Source organism: Dermacentor silvarum, chromosome 1 (genome assembly GCF_013339745.2).
Source record: "Dermacentor silvarum isolate Dsil-2018 chromosome 1, BIME_Dsil_1.4, whole genome shotgun sequence".
NCBI classification, from domain to species: domain Eukaryota; kingdom Metazoa; phylum Arthropoda; class Arachnida; order Ixodida; family Ixodidae; genus Dermacentor; species Dermacentor silvarum.
Window position 1 is genome coordinate 56,653,215 of NC_051154.1, and position 26,107 is coordinate 56,679,321.

Below are 26,107 nucleotides of genomic sequence, written 5' to 3' on the forward strand. Positions count from 1 at the left end.
TAAAAGGGACAATCGTGCACTTCGACAAACGGTATAATGTTTCAATAATATACGGTATCGTCTATATTATTCTGCAGACTGAGCGATCGGGCGCTCGTCGCACGCGAAATAGCTGATATGGGGTTTATCATCCTGACGTTGGTACCGTGAGAGTGCCTTTTCGGGCGCCAAAATGAAGCCTCATGCGAATTCTTTCACCTTTCTGAGGTGCAATGTAGGTCTGGAGCAAAATTGACTCGGACTACAAGTCTGATGAGCGAGGCTCTGCTAGTGCCTCTCTAGTGCTAGTGCTAGTGAAAAACAGAAAAAAACGATCTTTTTTTTTTTTTCTTTTCTGTTTATTTATTTATTTTTGTGCTTCTTACCCTGGCGGACTGGTTCTGCTTTCATTTGTTTCGTTAAGACCGTTAACGCCAGTTTGATCTTTCCGATGTATCATATAGCACAGCGTTGAAAGTGAAGTCGATTCACGGCAGCGTTTTTGTGCCTGCATGTGCGGAACAGAGCATGACATAGTTAGCTGAGCTGTACGGGCAGGGCTTCAATAAAAAAAAGAAAAAAAAAAAAAAAAGGGATGGGGGGCACTGGCGGATCCAGAAAGGGGGCCCTGCACCCTCCCTCCTTTTCATATGTGTGTTGAAGAAGGACACCACCCCTGTATTCGCCTCTGGTTGAGTTGGAGTTGATCGAACTAGCAAAATACAGCCCCGCTGCATCGCCCCGTGATGTTCGAAGAATTCCGAATCATTGGTCCGGATGGTTGTCACGGATGGTTAAAACTTCGTTCATTTATGCCACTGGACGTCTGTGGTAGAGCTCGCGCTGCAGTGATTGGTGGAGACGTTTTAAATTTGGCGCTCGGCAAAGTCTTTCCCACCCATCGACAAGCGGAGCTTGTGATATCGGTTGCCCCGCAGCGACGAGTAGTTAGGGCAGCGCGTGTCCACCAGCCAAAGACAAAGACGGCCAGATCGCCGCGCAAAGCGCGCAGGGCGGAAGACGGGCGCGTCTTTGCGCTTTGTCCCGCTTGTTCGCGGCCGCTGCTTGTGGCACGTTTTTCACTGTTGCCTTCGCGCGAGCGTCGCAGTTGTAGGCGCGTACTTTATCGGGCCTCATACTCGGCGAGGCCTCCCTTCCCCCACCGCTCTTCTTTGGCTCTGTTTTTCTGCCCGGGCGCCGGAGGAGCGCGGGGTTGTTGGCGCCAAGCGGCAGAAAGCAAAAAAAGAATAAAACGCAAGCGCGCTCCAAGCGAACAAAAGTTTGCTCCTTGTTTCCAAAAGACCCTTCCGCCGGCCGTGCCGCCGCCGCGTTCCGTCCTCCTCCTCACGCATTGGTTTGTTTGCTTTCTGCCAAGAGCTAGCGCGAACCGGCGGGCGCGCGCACGCACGCACGCACGGGCGCACACGCGCGCGCGCCCGCTCGGCTCCATCGCGGAGCGCTGCACGGCACCGGAGTGGCGCTGCTCCGCAACTTGCAGCTCTTTCCTCGCGGTTCTGGCGATCAGGTCGGTGTTCGCATACTGCAGTTACAGGGACAGCGAGGAAGCGGTGGAGATGTCGGCGTAGTAACCTCTCTGAAACAGGACTTTGGTTTGAGCTAGTTGTTCACGCATATTGCGGAATTATTAGCAGCGAAAATAGTCTAGTACGATATTTATAACCCCATAATTTATAAATTCTAGGGTTTAACGTCCCAAAAATACGCAGCGGGTTATGAGGTACGCCGGATTAATTTCAACAATCTGGGGCTCTTTAAGTGCACCCAAAGCACGTTACACACGCGTTTTGTTTTTTTTTTCTTACTTTTTTATTTTTTTGCATTCAGCCACCATAGGAATGTGGCCGCCGCGGCCGGGAATCGAATCCGCGACCTCGCGCTTCAACCACACAAATTTCGCCGCTGGATATCCTGTAGCAGCAGTGTTACCCACCGAGCATTCGCGTCATTCGCTGTGGGAAATCTCCGCATCTCTCGCTTTCTATAGATAACACCTCGACCTGTTATCAGCTTTTCTCTCCGTTTATAGCTTTGAGATATACGCGGGGTTGTTGTGAAAAGGACTTCGGTGACGGTGAGGCAGTATCGGACAATCTGCAGCTAGTGCAGGGGTTGCACGTACATTCTAACACTATCAGCAACTTCTTCATGACTTGTCATGCGGTGGAAATGGCTCTTGTCTTTTTTTCGTTTGGCAGGCTTGTTAATCGATAACCCCTTTCAAAACTTGCAATCAGCGATTGTTGATTCCTGCCCTTAAACGATTTATAGATATCGAATTACGATGCATGTTGTAGTCACTCGTAAGCTTTAAAGCACGGCCGCGGCAACATCAAGACATCTGCGAAGAGAAAGAGAATATAGCTTTTAAATATGCATCACAAGCGTACAGTGTCTGAAGTCCGCGCGTTATAGGACGCTCCTTTGTTTCAACCGCGGACCCTTGTACTTGTGGTCGCGCTTCTTCGGTGCAAGAGCACTGCGTTTTGAAATATATTATTTTCCTTTTTTTGTTATATACATTTCAGATATTCTATGGGCTGCCCTAACTCCCCAACGTTACTCTTTATTTTGTTTCTTTTACGCCTATAAAGAAGAAATCTCGCTCAATCAACATTTTTCATCAGTCCTTGGTCGGCACGGAAACTTTTTCTTTCATTAAATTCTTCCAGTTCGTGCCCCCGCCATCTTAATACGATCTCTGGTAAACGGTCATTACACGTGCATTGAGACGTGAGCCTGCGGGGCCCGGTAAACGCCTTTCTATTCACTTGTGTTCTATCTGCAGCCATTCATTCATTCATTCGCAGACTGAAAAGAACGAGAATCGTTAGGGAGAATACGCGCAAGGGCAGAGTGTTGAGAGTTCTTTGTGTGTGTTTATAGGAGGGGGGGGGGGGGGGGGGGGGATGAATGAATGAGAGAGACCATGGGCGCGGCAGTTCCATTTTCCCGTCGATCAACGTATTTCTGTACATTGCAGAAGAGGCGGAAGATGTGCTCTGGACCTCGACTTCGTGAGATAATAACCGATATCTAATGGGAAGAAACGTGCGCATGAAAGCACGGTTGACTCTAGAAGCTTTCGTCCTTCAAAATGAGACAGTGCATGTTGCGTTGCTCTTCGTAATCTACTGCAGAACTGAAACAGCTTTTGCGTTGTGTTGGCAGCATGAAATAAAGTCTCAGAATTCGACAACGCTTCATTGTGCCATCTGTTGCTTCAAATACAAATTGGTACATTGGATTGCAACCTTCTATCTCTATTTCTCTTTGTCACGAAAGGAACATGACCAAACCGCTGTCTGATGGGAAAGCTGTAGAAATTCACTTTGAAGGGCTTCCGTGCACTTTCGCTTCGACCTACTGGTGAAATTGCGCATTATATTGCATGCGTCAGTCGAAAAAAAAAAAAAAAATCTACCTGATGTCGGTATCTGTTTCGAGTATTTTTTTTTTTCTCGTGATCGAAACAATACATCTGCATGCAGGTTAAACGCAAGTGATTTTTAACTACGCCGCTGGTTATGTTATCAAGATGTAACTGGCTAATTTAAGTTGACGCTTCAGTTCGGAAGAGTACTGAAAAGTGGAATTAGTATACAGGTGAACGGTCTCTTTGCATGGCTGGTAAGCTTGTCTGAGTTAACGTAGTTTTGACGTCATAACCAACATTAACATCTTTTCCAAAAGCTTTTGTAGCATTTAATCTGATTGTTTTTTATTGGTTCATGTACGCCTCTGTCACTGCGTACTATGACAGACAGAGATAAAACGGAACGCGTTTCTGCGACCAAAGTGCGCTGGCACGTGACCCAGTGGGAATTTAAAAGGCAGTGCTTGCACAGTTAGCTTGCACATGTTGAGTGCAAAAGGCCTCGAAAATTGTAGTTCGACCTCGTCAACTACGAAGCACGTGCTTCGGCCTTTTCGTACACGTATTCTGTCGCTGTGTGTGTATGTTCACCCTGTCTTTTTGCTTTAAAAACTAATTTTGCACCACTTAATGTATGGTAGCCCTTAATTGCCCATATGCTGCTTGGTTGGGGCTCTGTTGTGAACTAATGTTTTCGGCGTGTATTTGCTAGTTTTCCGAAGTTTGATTATATTATGTGGTTTGTGGATGAAGCCTTCAAATTGATTTCGTCTCACTTGAAGCCTCTCATCTTGCCATTACCAACTTGCTTTCACAGAAAAAAAAAAAAAGAAAAAAAAAACCGTGATCGCACGACATCAGTTTTGGCAGTGAAGGAAATCGATGCCTGCCCGCTACGTCATTCTAGTGTGGGGCTTCGCTATCCATATGTTGGCACGCTACGGATGACATGTGGCTTACTGTAGTACTTGATTTCTGTCAGTGACGATTACTTTATTCACTCTCTTGAAAGAACTATTCTAGCTTATTTCAAATCAACACACGGCGTCTGATGAACGCGTTGTTGGCACCCGGGATTCACGTGACTGTCGCTGTAGCAGATACTGGTGTGCGCGCAGATCAAAAGATACGAGGTGTTGGGCGCAGCCGGAACCAGTTATGTATTCGGTGACGGTGTGCACCTGCAGTTTCGTGTAACATTGAAGCGACTCGACTCTGCTCCAGCTGTCCGCTGTCACCGCTGCCGGCGGCAGGAGAGGGGGCTGCCTCGGCGGCCGGCAGGGAGCGCCTCTCGGCGGCCGCCCCCGAGCGTAGTGGACCCACCCGTTGTGTTCCCCCCCCCCCCCCCCCGCCAACTCTCTCCCCCTACACGCTGCACGCTGCTTCAACTTTAGGCCGGCTTCGATCCGCTTCCTCGGCGGAGCACCTCCCCCGGTGCGAGCTCGCAAACTTGCTTTGGACTCTCCCAGCGCTCTTTGGCGAAGGCGTGGGCGCTGCGGCGCTCGTGGACTCTCCCGCGTGCTGGGGGCGGCCGCGCGAAGCAGTACCGAGAGCGCGCGCAGTTCGCCGGGGAAGATGGAACGACGGATGCCTGGAGGTTGGGGACCGGTGGAGAGACTGTCTGCAGCATCGGGGCTGACGGGGAAAGGAAAGCTCTCGGATCGATGGGCTTTCGTGTCCGACTCCCCGAGTCGAAGAACGCACTGCGTGCACGGAAATGTGGCTACCTGGCCTGGAGAGCGGAAAGAAGAAAAAAAAAAAAAAAAATTAGGGCGGAGAGTTTGATTCAAGAGTTCGTTTAGAGCGCCGCCGCTCTGAAAAGGTGCAAAAATGTAGGAGGCGGAAGCGGGTCGACGTGATTGTCGGCAACGTCATGTCTGCTGAGCACGTGGCGCCTCGCCGCAGCTGATGTTTTGACGCAGACCGGAAGGGCCGGCAATTCATGGCCGTCATCGTCGCGCGCGTGCCACTTTCGCGGCATTCACTGGCAGGCAGTGCTACCTGAGGAGCATTTTAATAGCTTGGGCGCAGCAGGGGGCGGCCGCTTGGCAGCCGCATGCATCCTCTGTGAATTATCGAGATACGCTATCTGATTGGCAGTCTGTTGACAAGTTGCTCTGGAAAAAGTAGGAATTAATCTCTCTATGATAGCAGCATGAGACGAGTAATCCTCTCGCGTCTCCTTGGTACAATGCTACATAGTAACTTAAAGGGTAATTCGTATTGATTCAGCGTAGTAATATGCATAGGGATGACACTGCCAGATTTGAGAAGCAAACACTATTTCGATGTCGTCGTCACCTCAATATATTCATAGTAATATGAAGACGAAAACCATGAATGGCGGGAGCTCTTGAGCTATGTTTTTGTGTTTGCGCCTGATTTCGTCTTTGGCGTCCGCGCTTTGAGAAGCGACTGGCAAAAATGACGCGTCTTGCGAACAGGTCGACGTAATCAGCAACTGGAACGTTCGGCTGGCGTAATGATAATTACAATTGTGAAGGTATGCTGACTCACTGGAGCATTTTTTTTTTTTAAGTCAGAGCTTGAAAACGGCAAGATTAACAATGACATTCGGAATGTCCTGCTTTTGATCTCTAGCGAAGTCGAACTCAGAATCGTTATCTGAACCGCCTATGTGCTACTGAAACTTGTTTTTCTGTTTTCTTTTCTCCGTACTAGAATGCGAGCTACGGCATGAGCGACGCACGAGTAAACGCGTTGCTTTACCATAGTGGCCAACGCAAGTGGAGCGTCGTGCGCGTCGGGAGCGCTGTGCCTAAAGGCTTTTCGCCGGCGTGCCGATATAGAAAACGGTCGGTTACACTGACGGCGGCACCATGGTTCTTGTCATACTTTCGAAATTGTAATATGACAAGTAATATGAAACCTATAAGCTCCATGAGCGTTCAGATTGAAGTCTTTAATAAATGTCTTTTTCCCACCTTGTCGCCCGCTAAAAGGACGCCCCATGCAAATACACGCTTCGTATAGTCATTATACTACATTCTAAATACAATAAATCTAGCTTCGTAATGTATGCAGCCCCAGTATTCGGTGTTCTTGTATTCTGAATGAATTGTTATTTACAGGCGCGCATCCAGTTTTTTTTTTTTTTTTTCAATAGGGCGGGGGGTGGATGGATGATGAGTTTTTTTTTAAATTTTTTTACGTGCTGGCGGATTTTCTTCAATAATTATTAAACATTTATTCTCTATCCAGAGCAAAATAACAGCAACAGCTGGGAAAAAGGACTTCGTAAGTTTGTCACGTGCCGTACGCTGGCGCTGCGCACACAAATTTTAAGGGAGGCGGGGTCAGGACATTTCCCCCTGGATCCGCGTATGGTTATAGACAAGTTGAAGATATACCTCGGTGGCACCATTTTTCGTTGTTCTTCAGCAAAAACCTACGAGATCAAAGGACGAGGGAAAAAAAAAAAAAAAAAACCGTACACGCATCCACTCTTGACGAAAACTCGCAAAGGGGCAGCTATAAACACCATGAAGTGAACAAAGCGGAAAGTGGAGCTTTATGGCACTAAGCAAAATGTATATGCCGCGAAAAGAGCAGAAAATTCAAACGAAAACTCATCTGCCCTTCTTCTCAGAGAGCCACTCTCTCCACAAGCAGAGACCGCGTCACCTGCACTGCATGCAGCGCAGAAATATAGCCGGCACCAACAACGGACTAGCGGTTGCCGTGAAACTCAGAACCCGCAACATTCCCAGCACAAGTGCAGAGCGAAAGAGAGAGAGAAAGAGAGAGATGAATAAAGAGGCGGTTCATCTCGTGAACGTCACCAGTGCCCTCGGCTCCGATAGGGGAAAAGACCTCGGGGTCGCTCTCGGGCGCTGGTCGAGGCAATGGGCGAGAACCTCTCCTGCAGCTCGCCTCCTCGCACCGTCGTCTCGCAACATTTCATTTGCTTCTATAACCCGTCTTGAACATTACGGCGATAAAATGCTCTCTAGACTGCGCCTTGCAAATTGCAGTATATATGTAAACATAATTTCCGACGGGGTTCTGATGACGGGCCCTTTTACGAAGGTCCCAAGGCATCCGAAAGCATCTCCAAGGAATGTGGAGGGCTGGAGGCTCCCACCGAAATACAGAGACAGTTTACGATGGCTTAGTCACAGCCGCACAGTCGATCCGTATAGTATATATCGCTGCCGCGGAAAGCATAGCGTCCGTGCCGCTTTGGTGGTGGAGTCGAGGCAGCGGATGAGTTTGTACACACGCCTCTTGTATGCTGAAGCACGGATAGATAGCTATACGTATATAACCCGGTGTATAGTGGCTGAATCATTCATAATTTAATGCACTAGTAAGCGACTTATTTGTTTTATTTGAAGCACGTATAGCGATATCAGTATATAGTGTCTGTCCATGCTGCTGCAGTCAAGTTCGGCCAGCCGAAGCATGGACTCCGCAGATGTCGTGCCGTGCGTCCCACCAGCATCTGGTAGCAAATGTACGCCTGGGCCCCACAAAGTCATGCATGCCCCGTAGCATGGGCGATAAGTGGAATGAACAATTGAGCGCCGAATGGAACGCAATTGAATAGAACACAGTCGAGCGCCGCGTCGCTGGCGCTTCCACAAACGGCGGTCGCACAAGCTCGTCGACAGCCAGTGCTGCTTCGCGCGCAGAATACTATCCCGGGTGTTTCAGGGACGACCTTCTTTAACTGATAAAAAATAGGGGAATCGAGTCGCAATGGAGTCGCACCCGGATACCTCGAACGCATTTATAACTAATTGTTGTGTATATCGAACAGCTGTGAAATCCCCTTGAAAATCCCATGCAAATGTATAGGGTTGGTGCGCGCGTATATAGAACGCCCGTTCACCAGCACATTCGATATATCGAACGCGGCGCCACGCCGAAGACCTCAAAGTGCACTTATTTCTGCACTTTGAGGTCTTCTGGCACCTGGAGGTGGAGATGAAGAGAATGTGCAGTCAGTTGAGCCCCGTCGAGGTGTTCGGCTAGCCCGCGTGCTACCTCGAACGTCAACATTCCTTCTTTCCGATTTTCGTGGCGTGGTCGTGTGTGGGTTGAGCGCCTATTCGTGAGTTCATTTTCCGAAAGCGATGGCCGCTGCAAGTGCAAAGAAAAGTATCAACGTGGACTTTGTAATGAAGTTGACAGTGATCCAGTAATTTTTTGCAGGTAAATAAAGTGTGTTTGCTTTCTTTTTTTCTGAGTTGCGTGCAGTAACTTAGCGGCCCTTGGACGCACCAATCGTTAAGCCGCCGTTTGCCTCAGGACCTATTATTTTATATATCGAATTACCTATATATCGAACTTTTTTTTGTGATCCCCTTCAGATTTGGTCTATCCGGGTTCGACTGTAATACTTTCTGCAGCACGAAATTCGCAATAATGGAGTACAAACGAAAACTCCCTGTCGGATCATTTAGCAGATAATTAACTATGATGAACTAATTAACTGTTTAATTATCAACGGCCGTCCACACCATGCAGTTTGACGTTTGTAGTTAATGGCGAACTGATAACAAACGTGAAGATTTCTGAGTCATTTTCAAGGCGAAACCGCGCGCGTCAGAAGCTCGCGTAACCACGCTATATGACGTGTGGGGCACGGGACATTCCTTGGCACGCCGGCAAGAGCGCCAAGCTTATCGACGCCAGGCGATCTTGGCTGGCGGCCCGCGCTTGCTTTGCGCGTGTCATCCCTTTACTCCATGTTGTCACCCGAAAAAAAGGAGTGCTATTATGGACATTGTCAAATTCCGCCGTATTGTCAAATTTGGTAATGGCGGCATTTTGAGCCAGTCGACTAGAGAGACCTTACCAGCTCATGGGCCTTTCTGATTGGTTCGAAATGCCGCCATTACCAAATTTGACAATATGGCAGAATTGTTGCGTCTACGTTTGCAATTACCTCACACGCCGACAGTTTATTCTCGCTCGTACAGAACAAGAGCACTGAATTATTTTTGTCTGTGACCTTCGAGTTATTTTGGTATTAAAGATTGAGCACAGAACTCGTAAAATCAAGAACGGTAAATATTGGTGCCTCGTGCGCGCACAAATGTTTGTGCCTGTGATGCCATAACATGCAAATTTTGGGTTGGTGGCAGAGGTCACGCAATATTTTTTCTTTCTTTCGTTCTTTTTTTTTTTTTTTTTTTGGGGGGGGGGGGGCGTGTGCATTCATTTCTGTATTTAAACGCACTGCGTTGCTCCATTAGTATTGCTCCAATTTTTGCATGCTCTGCAGTTTGTTGCTCCCCAATTCAGAATTTGCGCACCCACCGCACATGCAAAAACAACGTAGCAACCGTCTAATATGAAGGTCAGGACGTTCTACCTCAGATAAAGCCACTGCGCCTTTTCTAGTTCACCTCGGAACGTCTTGCTGCTACTATTACGAAAATAGAGTTTCCTCAAACCGGGCGTGTTCGGCGTTGTAATGATGACATATCTGTTGCAGTCAAAGCCACGATTGCACGATCGCGCTAACCGCGTTTAAGCTGAACCTCGGTTAGACTTTCTTCAGCTACGCGCTGTTGGAGGAAACACTTAACCACACTTATCCCATTAGCTGTGCCAACTAGCTGTGCGCATATAAATGCGGTTAGGTTTTTCTTGTAAGTGAGCGTGACAATCGGGTAAGCCGTAGCCGAGTTTAAACTCGGTTGTGCACGGGTAGCGTATAGCGTACACGAAGGCAATCTTCTGGCAGCTTGGTTAATGTCTGAGATTAACGTGAACTTTATTTGAACGGCAAGAGCGGCTAAAGCACAAACACACAGGCATGCACAGAGTATATAGCGAAAGCGCGACTTATTGAGAGTGAAGATGTCACATTTCTCTCTGCACCGTATATGGACACGTGGGCAGTGAGTCTGCAGACGTTTTCCATGAAATAAACCTAGAGTTTTATAAACTTGAGTAGGCTTTCGAAAATCGCTGAAAAGCTTTTAAGTCAAAGTATATTTCCCAAAGTTAAACTTCTTCTGAAAAGTTTCGCTTGAGTTTTTTTTTTTTTTAGGGTATCGTTATTATTTTTAGCATTATTATTATTCATGATTGATTGATTATAGATGCGCTTTCTTTCTCCACTAAACGCCCCGGAGCTCTCAAATTTTGTAAAAATTAAGATGTTTTCATCTCGTATCTGTGGAACAAGAATAATATGCTCAAAGGAAAGATAGAGGTAACTTATCCACGTTTTCCCTCCTGGTTCGGTGTGGGTACGGCTACTGTTCGTGCGTATATAGTTTGTTGAACGACGGAAAACTGAAAGCTGGCCTTTGCTTCGTGTTATACAGTTATGTAAAAGACGTCTCTCAGAACGTGCACCAAGTTTCATACGCACACGCCGTGCAAGTTTCGGAGAAAAACGTACTTTCGTCATCTCTGCGAAAAGGGAACACGCGAGCGCGTTGCAAATAGGCTCGTCGGCCACGCGTTGCGAGACGCCGCGGCGAGATGCGAAAACAAAATGAGAGAAGGGCACCGTCCCTTCTCCCGCATGCACCTCCGCGACGAGCGCTTTCTTTTATCTCGCTCTCTCTCTCTCTCGTGGCACGCCCGCGAACAATAACGATGCCATCTGAATTCGATGTGCACGTACTGCACTATCGCAGCTTAGGAAGCAATCGGAGTGAACGGTGGCTGTGACAGGTATAGCATGATCGCGCTATCAGATTATTCCGTTATTCTCAACTCGTGAATAAGTGTCAATACAGAAAAGAGGTATAACCTGCAAGGAAGGGTGTAGGAAGTAGAAGGAACAGCACCGCTCTCTGGTTTTATTTTTGATGTCACCGCTGTGGCGCGCAACGTTTGGCCGACGAGGCTTTATCGAAAAATATGTGCTTTGAAAAAAAAATGTATCCCTGCAGAGTTGAGGGGCCCTCGCGGTATCCGCAGAACTCAAATTCAAGAGGTCTGGGCCGGTATTTTGTAGCGATGCCTTTCCGATGCTAATGCCTTTTCGCGCTTTTCGCGCTTGGCCAGTGGTCAGAGCGACGGTCCGCTCACGCTATCAACGGAATCAGCCGGCCGTGAGCAGTGGATGATAAGACTAGAATAAAGCATAACGCATCGCTACAAAATACCGGCCCTATTCTCTGGACGTTCCGTCATATTCCTCGAGGCGTGACGTAGGTGTGGCGCCAACATTGCGCTGTCGTGGGTATATGCTGATGATTCCCTTTCGTAACTTGACGAAGTCTTGACGTTTGCCTAATACACTGTTGTGAAAGCAGCGAGACCTAAGAACCTGATGAAGCCGAAGTTTCGCTCTTAAGTAAAAATAAGACCGAATTGCAGCCTTGAATTGCAGTTCTTGAAAAACGCCTTTCATGACTATTATCTGCGGCATAAACAAGCTGTCGTCGACTGTAGAGCAGGACTGCAAGATACAGAACAAGTCGTTGACTCGTCGTAGCCGGCCGCCAATGGGATTATTTCCCGCCTTGAGGCAGCGTGAGCGATCACCCAAATGTGGAGAAAAAGGAAAAGCACAATAGCGACGTACGCCACAGGCGTTCGTTTGCACGACGCAAGTGGCCGCGCTGGCGGCTTTCATTCGTTTCGTTGCATAGTATAGCGCCACGTTATCAAACATTCAATGCGCCCGACTTGTGTACATTCTGTTTTTTTTTTTTAATTTATTTAACAAGCCGCCGCAGTCATGGCTTCTAATACTGTGAAAAGTGCGTGATGACAATACAAACGCAGAAAATCAATATTGTTGTGAAAAGTACGTCACAGTATGTTTGTAATGTTCAACCATTAGTGTTTCTAGTTAACGTTATCACTGTTTCTTTTTTAAGAAACGATTGTTTAAAACGCAAATGTTGACACCCCCGATAGCGATGCCAAGTGGATAGCCTGAATCGTGAAAAAAAGAAAGGTAATAATAATAATAATAATAATAATAATAATAATAATAATAATAATAATAATAATAATAATAATATAAAAATAATAATAATAATAAAACGAAGAAGTGCACAGTCGTAACGACGGCGAAAATGCGGCGATACGCTTGCCTCTCGGCCGTCATTGCATATGGCTGCTCATTAACATATGTTGCCATGCTCGTCGCATTCCAAATTATGGCGGCGTATACACCCGGCGTGGTGGCTCAGTGACTGTGGCCTTTTGCCATCGAGCACAAGGTCGCGGGCATGTTTCACGGCTTCGGACCGTCGCATTCCGATGAATTCGATGGACGCTCGGGTGCCGTGCTTTGGGAGCCCCATAATTTATTTCGTGTCCCCGCATGTGACGGCAGCCCACCACAACGTCGCGTGGCATCAAAATGCCGTTGGCGAAAGTACCTTACCTGTAACTTGTAACTCATTAAGGCTAATAAGCAAGTCAACAGATCGACCATCTCCGTAGGTCGCATACCGGTGCGGCGTGCATTTCAGAAGAAACACCCGAGTCTGGCAACGCGTCATTCCTCTTTTAAGAGAGCCAATGTATTTGGACCAGATTTGCTACGAAGATCGCCAACTCCGCTGTACTGTATTTCAGTGAATGAATTCTGCCGTTAGCTTCGATCGCGGTTTCAATTCGGCTTCGAAAGCGTCTGCAGGCCCTAATAAGGTACCACTGCGCCTTATATATGTTGCCCATCGTGTCCGCGCTTCCTTCAAGGAGTGTTTGTTGCTATGCGGTTGCTTGTTAGACTCTACTTCAACAACCGGTTCAGGACCGTAGAGTTAGGGCCACATTTTCGAAACGATGTGGCGGTTCACAGCCATGGACTCTTGCGTGAATGAGGCCATGTGCCATGGTCGTCCTCGGCGACTTGCTCAGTTACCACCATCTCCTGCACTTCAACATTTGACGAAGCCTTGACCATGAAGCCTCGGAAGAAATGGGGTGGCGTGATGTGATTCACGCTGCTAGCAATCCCCAAGACCGTGATAGCAAATTGGAGATTGGTGTGCATGATAGTATAGAAACATCTGTAAGGCTGCTGCAAAGTCATACCTGCTGCAATCTCCGAATCGCTGCGGTCGGTGGCAAGTGCGACGAGCAGAGCATGTTGTTTAATTTCGTGTGTAAGGCCGCTGTTACCTTGATGCAAATACTAGGTACATCACGTAGAGGCACTGTTGAAACAAGCCCAAGGAAATAGAAAAAAGGAAAAGCCACCATTTCACATATGGCGTGACGACTGTATGTTCTTAAATAGTTACAGCAGCCTTTATTTTTGCAAAACTGCAGCTACCCTTAAGCTTTTCTTTTTCTTTTTTTTCATATATATAGATATATTTTTTTCTGAATGTGTGGGAGGGGGTGGGTGGAGGGCATTGTTTTATTCAATTTTTTTTATTCAATTCAATTTATTTTGCGAGAGATGCATACAAAAACGGGTGACAAAAGCATCTGGGCCCTTAGCAATTTGCTAGTTCAGGACCATGCAATAAGTACGCAAAATCAAAGCACCCAGGCGCCAGTAATAAAACATGAATATAATGTTTGAACTTTTACGTGCATAAAAGATGGGTTACATGAAAATAATAAAATAAAATGAAAGATAGATTACATGAAAATAAGTCAACAGAAATAATCATAATCATATAAGTGACCAATAAATAAAAAATCAAACCGGATCGGTGTTTTCCTTTTTTTTTTTTTTTTCAACATCCGCAAAAGTACATACAATAGCAGGAGTAGAAAAATGCTAGTACACACTGTATTTCAAGAACAACATAGCACACTATTTTCATAGCACTAGAATTCGGCAAGAAATTGAAAATTGTTTTTAGCAATAATGTCCTTCAGTGAGCGAGAAAAATTCGGGCTTCTTTTTATCTCTACTGGGAGAGCATTTCATATCTTTGTGCCTGTATAAGCTAACAGTCGCTTACTGTATAAGTTGTTAACAGCTGGTGTGTTGAAATTATGGTTATCTTGACTTCTTGTGTGTCTCTTGGGGGGGATAAAGATGGTGGAGGGAAGCGGGTTATTACTCGACAAAATTGTATGCATAGCACGTGCTGTTTGATAGTCACGTGCAACGATAAAGGGCATAACCTGTAGTTCGTGAAACAGTGGTGCAGTATGGTCTCTGCAGTTTGAAAAGGTTAAAATGCGCAGGGCACGTTTTTGCAAAGTGATGAGTGGTGCTATAGATACGAAGAATACGTATATCCCCATGATTCTACACAGTATGTAAGATGACAATGAAAAATTGCAAAGTATAACATTCTCAGTGTACTTAGAGGACAGTGCTGACGTGCCTGATTGAGCACAAAGCATGCATGTGTTCCATCCGCCGCCATGATGGCGCTGGCTGTCACACCATGGGGCTAGCTTTAACCACTCTAGGGGCGTTCGAATAGTGAATATTCGCATGGAATACCAACAGTTGGAAAATTCAGGCTTCAAATAATTAATTGAATATATATATATATATATATATATATATATATATATATATATATATATATATATAATTTCGCATAAAGTGGTGCAACAATCTGCAAGCATGTCTAAGCAACATCCTTGATCTGGGTCGGTATTTTGTAGCGACGCCTTTCCGGTGTTAATGCCTCTTCGCGCTTATCGCGCTTTGTCAGTGGTCAGAGCGACGGTCCGCTCGTGTTATCAACGAGATCAGCGTGAGCGGTGGATGATAAGACTAGCATAGAATAAGGCATAAGGCATGGCTACAAAATACCGTCCCTTGTGACTGCAAGATATTGTGAAAAAAAAAAAAATGAAAGTGCTGCCTCTCGCGTGACGTCGAAGAAAGAAACCGGTGCTTCTCAGTATCGGCTCAATATTTACGGTATAGTGGTGTAACAGCACTCACCTAAGGCAGCTTTGCGCAGTGTGTGTGTGTACTTTATCTCTTTCGGGACGTTAAATCCCACAATTTAAATATTTCTGCCGACTCTTCTCTCTTTCTCTGTGCAACAGCTAGTTTCGCACTTCCTCAGATTACTCGACACGGCGTTAACCCTGCTAATTGCGGCCCTATTTGATTCGCATTCGAAATTTTCACTATTTGCGCACCTCTAATGTACACAAGTATCCAAGGACGTGAACGGGCGAACAGCCCTATAGCCGTAGCTCAGCTCAACGTTGAGATGCCTGTTGTATAAACTGTGGCTCACTTGGGCATCGCGCGCGTCATGCGGTGGTCGTAGGTTCGGCTCCCGCCGGCGGTAAGTTGTATTTTCTTCCGTTTACCTTTTCCTTTGTTAGGAATATGAAGGTTACCGCGATTTTGGCCTTCATTCTGCTTCTTCGTCATTTCAGTAAAAACGAAAAAAGAAAACGGTGACGTGCGTCCCCATATGCTTTCCTTGGCTTCACTGTATGTTGACTTGGATCGGTTCCCTCTGTTCTCCACCCGCCGCGCTGGCTCAGTGGCTATGGCGTTCTGCTGCTGAAGCACGAAGTCGCGGGTTCGACTCCCGGCGGCAGCATTCCGATGGAGGCGGGATGCGAGAACGCTTGTGTGTCGTGCTTTGGGTGTACGTTATAAAGAAATCCGAGGTGATAAAGGTTGATCCGGAGACCTCCACTACGGCGCCCCTCATAACCTACGGTGTTGTTTCGGGACGTTATAAATATCACAATTAAAGTTACTCACCCGACTCTTCTCTCTGTGTGCAACAGCGTGTTTCGCACTTCCGAGATACCTCGACACAGCGTTACCCCTGCTAATTGCGGCTCTATTTTTTAATTTTTGGGGGAAGTACCGTCTAGGTATTTCCCACTATTTGGCCCCAAAAGCAGGGCGCCAGCGGTGAGTGCCTTTTGCTGCGAGCCGAATCAACGCTTCACCGCCTATACGCGTAAGCCCCGTGTTGTCGCCAGGTCTTGTCTTATCGCCCTGCTGTGTTTACGCTCCCGGCGTCCAAGGCCAACCAGATAATGCATCGCACGTATACCGGATGTGACGTAGCTCTGTGTTGATCATGAGCATCCGCCCCCCTCCCGCGTTTTGGGCCCTCGGCGCAAGTGTCACTTGTAAAGTTGAGGTTTTGACGGAAGCCCGTCTGGTCGGGAGGCATCATGAAGAAAGGTAAAAAGGACACCGACCACTGAAAGAATACAAGTAAAGACGTTTCGGCTCCCCTGACGGGAGCCTTGTCAGTTCACTTGTGCGCGTGCACTGCTTCGCGCACGCTGCGGCCGATTTGCGCCTGAAATTGCGCGAATAATATCCGACTGGTGCCTCCTTTCAGAGCCTTATATGGCTCTCATATTCTCCTTGTTGCTGTTTATATGAGCGAGTAGGACGTTTTAAGCCGATTATTGCGATAAGATTAAGAAAATTGCAATATTTGCTACTCCGAGTTAATTTTATTTATTTTTTTATTTATTATTATTTTTTTTTTTGGTCCTATGGATTCGCGCCTCTTTAACGTCACAAATCAAAACGTATCTTTTTTTTTTTTTTTTTTGTACGCCGAATTTAAACTCTCGAAATCCTGATTTGAGCCAAACCCATAAGCAGCATCTTTGACGCTCTGAAGCCAAACTTTAATTGTTGATAGCTCAGCCCGTCATTTGTTTAAGTATTATTACTACATAAATTAATTGTAACTCAAGGAACATTATATAGTTTTTGGTAAGAATGTATTGTCCATGAGCAGGAATAAAGATGGACACGTTGCTCTACATTTAAGCGAAGCTTTGTAGGCTCACAAGTGTCGGCGGGGGTGATGGTGGTGGCGGCGGCCGCTGTGTCGCGCTGAAAAGTGGGCCGATCCTGGCGATAGTGCAGAAAGGGTCCAAGCTCAATGGCGCATACCAGGGACAAAAAAGAAAGAAAGAGAGAGCGAGAAAGAGAGAGAGAGAAATAAAGAAAGTCACCACGAAGGTCAGACAAAGAAAGAAAGAGAGAAAGTGAGAAAGAAAGAAAGACAGAAAGAGAAGGAGAGAATGAGAGGGGGAGAGAAAGAACGAAATAGAGAGAAGGAAAGAGAGAGAGAGAAAGGAAGAAATAGAAATAAAGAGAGAGAGAGAGAAGAGAGAGAGAGAAAGAGAGAGAGAGAGAGAGAGAAAATCACCACGAAGGTCAGATACACACACAAGCTTCGCTTACCCCCATTTTCTCGACAGGAGAAGGGCTGGTGATTTTTCTTAATGCGGGATGGTGTTTCGGCTTTGTGGGGTTAATTATCGAATAGCGCCCTGGAGCGCTTGTTCTCGGGGCTTGCTCTGAAATATTAATCGACATGTTAAAGGGGCGCTGAAGAGGAGTGTTACGCTGTATTAGTAAATTACGCTTCTGCAATGGCAAAGATACCCATGTTGTTGTGAAAGGAGGCCTGTTAAAACGAAAACACGTAAAGACGAAAGAAGGGGGTCCACACCGCCCTGAAATTCCTGCGCAAGTTACCCGTGACGTGACGGATTTTGACAGCGTCATCTGGGGTTATACTTTATCATCTGTAAAGAAGGTTAATACTACAGCGCAGTCGAAAGTAACTAAAGGATGAACCTAGAAAGGGTCGCTAGAACGTTTCATTGCCCCTCCCCCCCCCCCCCCCCGACAACTGCCCGAATAAACTAAATTACTTTGAAATTCCTGACGTAAGCCTGACGTACTGGCGCTGATCGAGCTTTCGGCGTGAAATTCACAAAAAGGAAAGTTCCTACTAATTTCTCCACTGATAACTGGCCTCCCGCCAAATGAGCGATAATCAAGTTTTGAAAGAATACTTCCTCAGTATAAACTAATGAGGTATTTCTCTTAATTGTACTTTTAATTAACGCTTATAATTTATGGGAATCCGCACGTACGTTTACTGTGACATGTCCAGGCTTTTTGCTTGTGATTCCTCCATGAAGATATTGCGCCGAAGGTTACGGCAACAGACTTGTTATTACTAATACGGTGTTGCATACGTGTCTCTTCGGTATAAAAATAGGTGACCTGAGAATTTTACCGGTGTTGTCATCAACGCCCAGCGGTGCATGCTGGTGCTTATGAGTCAATCGCAACTGATTATTTGATTGATTGCGCAACCAAGATCTTGACACTTTTGCGCGGTAATAGAGATCAAGGGACAGAGAGAGGAAGGAACGGATTCTACGTGACGCTTTTGTTGTCAGTTCTTTAACGTAGAAATATAAAATCCTTCACCGAGAGTTTCACATGGAAGAGCTTAGAGAGCACGTCGTCGCAAGAGCCGAGGCACTATCGGGCGCACGCGCCGCCTCTATCTGCGTTCTCAGCTGGACCTGGCGGCTTGTCGCTGCTGAAAAGCACAGCGAGCACCTCACATTAGATGTAATCGCGCAACCCACGCCCGGGACCCGTCTCGTATATGGACACTTTATCTGTCTGCGAAGTTGTCGTACAAGAGGAAATGACCGTTTCGGTTCGCCGCCGGAGTGCCGGCGCATTTAGATTAAACTTGAATGGGACGTGTTGGGAATGCAACTTGTGAACGTTCGCTCGAAGAGGCGCCGCTCGGAAGCCGTTGCAAGGCTCGTCCTTCTTCCGTTTTGTGACGCCTTTATACGTGATCGTTATTTAGCCTTCGATTACAAAACCATACCCCCGTTATTCTTTCTGTCGCGTTGGTCGAGCGGACGACTACGCATAATTCCCGTCGAGATTCCGACGCTGTACGGTCATTTGATATATAGTAAAATTAACTGCACCGCGTCTGCTCGGTCCTGACGGACATGGACTATGTTTTGGTTGCGTGGAGCACGAGGGATTAATAAGATTACATCTGGCACCAGCGCCGTACTGGAAGACATGTCATCGGTAATCTGCGCCAGGATTGCGATTGCGACGAGATCGTAGTACATATATCCTCGTCTACTGCCCTTCTTTTGATGATGAAAGACTGAGTTTTCGTGTGGCTCTAAGCCGACTGGACGACAGAACGTTCACGTAAGAAAAGCTATTGGGACCACGGACTCGACTGTCATCCCCACAGAAAGCCACCTGAGTACTGCTGCTCTTTTAAAGACGACTGGACTGTGCGGCCGCCCTTTGATTGCGTGGAGAACGCTGTTGTCTGTGCTCACGCATCACTTCTTATCCCGTTTCAGTTCCTTTTCCTTTTTTATTCCCGCTTCCACCTCCCCAGTGTAGGGGAAGGGGGAACCTCCCTGTCTTTACTATCTCTATCTCTGCACCGGCATAATGTCTCGATTCTTCCCATCGTTTTCCTTTTCTTGCTTTATCAGGGGTCTCAGCGTCGTACCGCCTGCGTTATCATCAGGATGTGCTGGTTGTGAGCGGTATATCGGGGATATACGAAAAGAACGAGATCGAGCGGAAGGAATCGTTGCATTCTACCGGCCCTGGTGGTAACTGTTACCATTACTCCATAGCGGATACAACGTGACGGGTGAGATTGCCCGACATGTCTTGCCTTACGGCTGCGGTAGAGTAACGTAATTTGCTCTATAGTCCTGAGTCCGTTAACATTCGGCGCGTGCAGTGCTCTACTTGCGAATAATGCCACAGTCCGCTGGACCTGTACGTATGTAGGACTTCCATAGACACGTCTTAATTTTATGTGCTGCTCCTTCACAGCATGCGCTCACTCGAAGACTTCAGTGAGCCATTTTATGCGGAACCCTTGGGGGAAGTAAGAAGATCGACCGCTAAATTTTCTGCATCGGCGACATACTTAGCCTTTGCGAGAAGTTTCGAAACCACTGCGCACGTGAATATTCCTCTCGCCGTGCTCAGTGCATGGCGAGACTCGTGGCACTCTTGAGCTCAAGACAATGAGCAGCACTGACCCTCTCAATGTCTGGAGCGTCGCAGCACTGGAGACATACACGCAGGGCTTCGAAACGCATAGAGCACATGCTGTGTTATCCTGAGCGCAAAATAGTATTATTACTGTTGAAGCGGGGGTAACTTTTGTATACAGACTTATCGTTTGTGTGTGTGATATGCTATTGTCGCTACTTGTATACTTGAATGAATCCCAACTAGCCTCAAACGAGGAATACAGATGCGTTAGTACAATACATTTTTGTAAAATGTTTATCGTGAATAAAATCAATCAATCAATCAATCGATTGATCAACAATGGCGCGGTTTCGAAGCGCCGACACACCCCATCAGAAGTTAAAAGTTAAAATTAACCGCGCTGTTAGTTAAAGGGGCACTGACATGATCTTGCGACTATTCATTTCTTGCGTTAAATGAAACTCCTAGAACTCTAAATCATAGGGGGAAAATTGTGACAAGCCTCAGAGCGCAGCGAATAAATTAAATAATAGCTTTTCTACAGCCACTTTCGGTTTCATTTCCCAGGAGGATACTGTGCCCTGACGTCACGACACAGTATGTGGTCACGTGGAAGCAGGACATTGCGACGTTTTGACACTCGCTCCGGTTCGCTCGGTCGCCGTGTGTACTGCTAGTCGTTGTGAGGGGCCGATGTAGCAGCACATAGCGGATGGCCGAGCGAGCCGGAGCGAGCGTCAAAACGTCGCAATGTCCTGCTTCCACGTGACCACATAGTGTGTCGTGACGTCAGGACACAGCATCCTCCTGGGAAATGAAACCGAAAGTGGCTGTAGAAAAGCTATTATTTAATTTATTCGCTGCGCTCTGAGGCTTGTCACTATTCTTTTTTTTTTTTTTCTAGGATTTAGAGGTCTAGGAGTTTCATTTAACGCAAGGAATTAAATAGTCACAAGATCATGTCAGTACCCCTTTAATGCATAACCTTCCTCATCCTTGGTACGCAAAATCTTCAGTTCGCATTATCTTTTATATTTTCTTACGTGGTTTAATTGAGCATGGCGTTAAAAGAGCTGGAACAAACCGGACTGGATTGAGCACTACCTTGCAGCTTTTCTGCGAAGTGACATGAAGTATTTGAAAAAAAAATAAATTGGGCTCCTTTAATTCTCGTAACTCTTAATGTCACGTTGTCCCGTGGAAGAGGCTTCATCTGCCTGTTCGCACGCGCTGCAGCTCGCGTTATTCGCGTGCGGTGTGATTTTCGTGCGTTCATTGGGACAGACTGAGTGGGCACATTCCTCCCTCCGCTCTGTCGGTCTGTATCCAACGCATGTCGCCGGGCGCGCGTTGTCTCGCCGCCGGGGCCAGCGCGCGCGCACCAACGAGGCCAGGTCACTGGGACCAGACAGTGCGGACTGCTCATGCCGAACTGTTCCTGTGACCGCACGCGCCTTCTCCGTCGAGCGTGACAGCCCCGGTGACGCGGCCCCGCGCGGGTCGCCGCCGTGGTTGCCCGCGCCTCGGAGGAAGGTAAGAGTCGTCGGGGAGGCGGCGAGGAGCACAAACAGCCGAGCGGTGTTATTTGCATGTTCCGCGGTCCAGGGCCAGCGCTACTGCATGGCTGAGCAGATTGGGTAATAAGCTGCTACGCGACGCGTGACGTCAGTGGGTGACGCGGGTGGGACCCCTGCGTGCGGGGCCCCCTGGACGGAAGGAGTGTGCCGAGATCGATGCTGTCCTGAAATAGCCAGGGCCCGCGACCCATCCGCGCCGGCGCCTATTGACCAGCGCCGGCTGCTGCGCGAGCGGAGAGCACGCGCTCACGTGCGCCGCTGCCCCGCCCGACATCTTTTGCCGCGCACGCCATGTGTGTGCTTCCCACTCCGGGCTCGCGCGCGCCCGTCTGCATGCGGTCTTCCTGCGCGCGCCATGGTCTCCGACCCTTCCTTTCGGGGCCTTCGTCCGTGTGCACCCCAAAGAGCCCACCCACTCCCCCTGTTTCGGATTCCACCTCCCCGACGGGGCCTCGAGGAGAGCACCGCGATTCAGCGAGCGATGCATGCATGCGACGCGTTTTCTTTCTGGCAAACAGCTTTGTGACTCGTTGCCAACTTTCGACGTCCGCCTGAAATGCTGCCGCGCCGTATGACTCTCACTTTCGGCGTGTCCGTAGCGCGAGCGTGTTCCTATGATGTCGAATGCGATCCAGTTCGTGATAGAGCCATTGGGGCGATACTTATCATTTGCATGCGCCTCTTCTCCCTTGCGATTTCTATTCACCCCCCGTGGACGTATGGCAGATTAACATGAGCGAATGGCGCGATGTTTTGTTCGATTGGCCCAGATCGATAGGCACCCTTTGACGTCGCGAATGTCGTGAACGTTCCGGCATTGTAAATGATTGTTATAAATACATAACCAGCACGGAAACGTCGACGACTGTTCATTGGCTTTAGAAAGCGCTGCTTGATATTATACGCAAGAATAAAGTGTACTCTTGCGTGTAGACACCTGTCTTGACGCGTCATTGCGATTCTCTTCACGCATCGCAATTTCGATCTTTAAATTCACTCTTCTTGGGGAAGCATCACGCTAGCGCCAGGTATTTTACATTTTTGCATTATGCAGCCCTAAGTGGGCTATGCAAGGCAGGAGTGGCATTAGAGGCTTAGAAAATTGAGAAGGCGAGAGAAAACAGGCGCAGTAAAGCTGACAGATTGACAGAAAGCAAAGGAGGGAGGGGGAAAGGAAGGAAAGGAAAGCTCCTTCGCATAGGTTCATGTGCTGGTAAAGAAACCGAGGCATGCAGTGTTTACTGCGAATCCCTGCACTATGACGACCTCAGCCCCTGTGTGACTTTTTTTTTTGTACTTTAAACCCTGTCATTCAAAACCAGGGTATAGCCGGTAACAATGAAGCTGGCGGCGACATTTTGTGAAGCTGCTTCAATTCTGCTATTGCTATGTGTACCTTAAGCTACCTAATTACTGGAACTGTTAGCTCATTCTAAAGCGTGCTGTGAACAGGTGATCTTGCGACATATGAAGACGTGAAAGAAAATATGTCTTACTGTAACTGCAGAGTGCAGACTGCATGTAACTAGTTAATAAATTAAGTTTATTTCATTCGAGTATCTTAGCAAGCGTTACCGTTCTACCGTTACCGCTACCACTTCCACTTCCCCACGACTGCGCGCTCTGAGCATGCGCGGTCGGCTGCAGGCGGTATCGGTAACACTATGGCGGTAACAGTGCGAATACTCAATCATTTAATATATGCACTGACAAGCCATATCTTTGCGATACTTTGACATTCCAGTTATCCTTCTTGATAAATTTCCTTCACGAATGACTTCCATTACAAATATTTAACATCTTTTTACTAAAGCTGTCGCCTCAGTTATTGCAAAATAATCGCCTCTGGAATCTACCGCTACACCCTGGACACTTCCTTCGTTCGGTTGACTAATGGGCCAAATCAAGACTTCCATGGCTACATCCGAGTCTGGCGGAGACACTATATCATCGACTTCCTCTGAACGATCTGATCTGCTGCACAAGGTGAACCTCCTATCCCTACTGTTATAAGTGTGGTTCGTATACTGCGGAGCATGTATTACTCAAATTCCCCGCGTATGTCACTAGGAAAGATATTCAAGGCAAAAAGTCTGCCTTTCAATAGAAAGTTTTAACCCCCTCTCTTTATATATGTATATATAAGCAGCATAGTTTCGGTTTATTTGCTGGAAAAAAGGACAACACGACTGGTGAACCTGAAGAAAGATCGGCACTGCTCTAGAAGAGTTCATCACAGTGAACTTCATTTATTGCGAAATGAAATACACGATAGGGAAGGAGGTCCCGCGAGAGCCTCGTAAGAGCACCTCGCGCTGCTGGGATACATGCTTCACCAGTTTTCAGCAAGCGACTAGAGAAAAGTTCAGTAGCGCACTCGGGAAACAAATGGCCACAGAAACTGTCGCCATTGGCGTGTTCCACATGTGTCAGCAGACGGTGGCAGAACACAGACACGCACAAAAGAAATTAATTGTTGCCACATATTTGCAGCCAAGGGCAGTTGATGTGTGTCTCGTTTCTCGTGCGCATGTTCTCTCCGGGAGCGCGTTTCACATTGCAGGCAGGTTCCGTTAGTTTCCCGCGCCTTGTGAGAAAGTGTCGTTTACCACGTCTTTTTCTTTTCCTTTTGTAGCGTTAGCTACACTGGCCTAGCCAAGCCCGTTTCGCGCGGCACATCAAGAGCCGTGCTGCGCATGCGCAAGGATCAGTGATGTCACACGGCTTGTGCACCAGAGCCGCCGGAGCCGGCACCTCTCGCGCACTCCGCCGCCGCCGCGCGCGACTCACCGCCGCCGGTCTGCGCATTCCCGAGGAGTGACGTCGTAGCCGTGGTAGACGCACTGGCGCCGGCGCGCGCTCGCTGTGCAGTCGCCGTCTAACACTGCGCTGGAGCCGCTGCGCTTCTGACTGGCGTTTGTGTGTGTCATTGGAGCAGCAGTAAGCATGACAATCAAGCTAATCCTTGACAATCTAGACAACCAGGAAAGCTAAGAATAATCAGCTGAACCTTTGCTAACGCTACGTATATCCTGGCATAGCCGAGCTAAGCCACTGCAACATTTTTTTTTAATTGCTAGTCGAACCGCCACTGTCAAACGTCACAGTGAAACTTCCAACCGTCGCCCCCGTGCGCACGATCCTATAGGTCGGCCATGACGCCGATTTCTTAGTATGGGACCACGGTGTCATCGGCTGGCAGTTCTGTATACCGGGTGTCCCAGCGGCGACTGTCTCTAATTACAAGAATTAGACAGAAGGGGTAGACAGAAGACGCAATAGTATAGTTTTTGTTGGCCAAAGTTAACAAAAGGCGCGGACAAAAGTGAAATCCCCTGATGGATCGTTTAGTAGCCTCATTAACTATAGAATTCGCTAATTATCTCTTCTGTCATGAATGTTAAGCCGCCAATTCCAATTCGCGTTTCTAGCTGATCGCGAGCTGACAACAACTTCTAACTATAGGGTACGTCTATTTGCTGACTGTTCTTAGTGATGATTTATGACCGACGCCCTGGTCATAATAGCTTCTGGGCTCCGGCGCTCTTATCATAAGTTCCGTTGCTGATCCACGCCGTCAGCTTTCACTGGCGCAGCCGCACAGACCCCTAGCTGACCTCCAACGTGGAACCGTAAAACGCGACGTGAGATACAAAAATTACGGAATGCTGGCACTAAGAAAGAACGAAAGAAAGAAAAACAAGAACACACGCAACGCGCAATGAACTTGTTTATTCGAGTGAGATGTATGCAAGGCGTGGTTGCCCGCGCTCCTGATGAGCTATATGTTATTTCGCGCTGAAAATGGTGGCGGTGCTCTTCGTGCGAGCTTGCTTTTAAAATAAGGGATTTTGATACTTTAAAAACCCCTTTCGTTATGAGCTCGCCATTGGTTACATACGTCCAATTGGCGTCGGTGACTTAGCATTGATACTTAAGAAGTTAATTAGCGAATATTACTTAGTCATTTAACTCGCATGTTCTTTCGTAATAAGCTGTACAATGTATATATATTGCGTTCCAGCAAATTATTGCGCATTATACATCTGGATTTGAAAAATCTTTGTGCGGTTTCTCTCTTACAATGGTACGAAATACCAGCGAAAAGCATCTGACCTGGAACAGAGATTTTCTTCAGCACACGTGTAAGGTTCACCCGTAATTATCTGAATAGATCGACGATACCGAGAGGAATCTAAAGCATCGAAGAGTATGTCCAAATACCGGAATTCGAATGCACTGCGCGAACTCAGTTGACGAGCGCGACTCGCCTCGGGCAAGCAAAGCAGAAAAAGCTGTGGCTTGAACGATCGAGTACGGCTCGTCCTTGGCGATATTTCACTGGCCGTGGTGGGGTATATTATAGTGTCGTTGCGCTGCTAAGTCCGTGGTCGCGGGATCAAATCCCGGCCGTGGCCCTCATTTCGACGAGGGCAAAACGCAAAAACGCCCGTGTACCGGGCA

At 47.5% G+C, this 26,107-nt stretch overlaps 1 protein-coding gene across 4 annotated transcripts in view; it reads left to right on the forward strand.

Moving 5' to 3' along the window:
- Nucleotides 1–26,107, forward strand: part of LOC119463692 (LIM domain-binding protein 2) — a 293,348-nt gene that overhangs the window by 209,655 nt on the left and 57,586 nt on the right. The gene's annotated exons all lie outside the window — the stretch shown is intronic.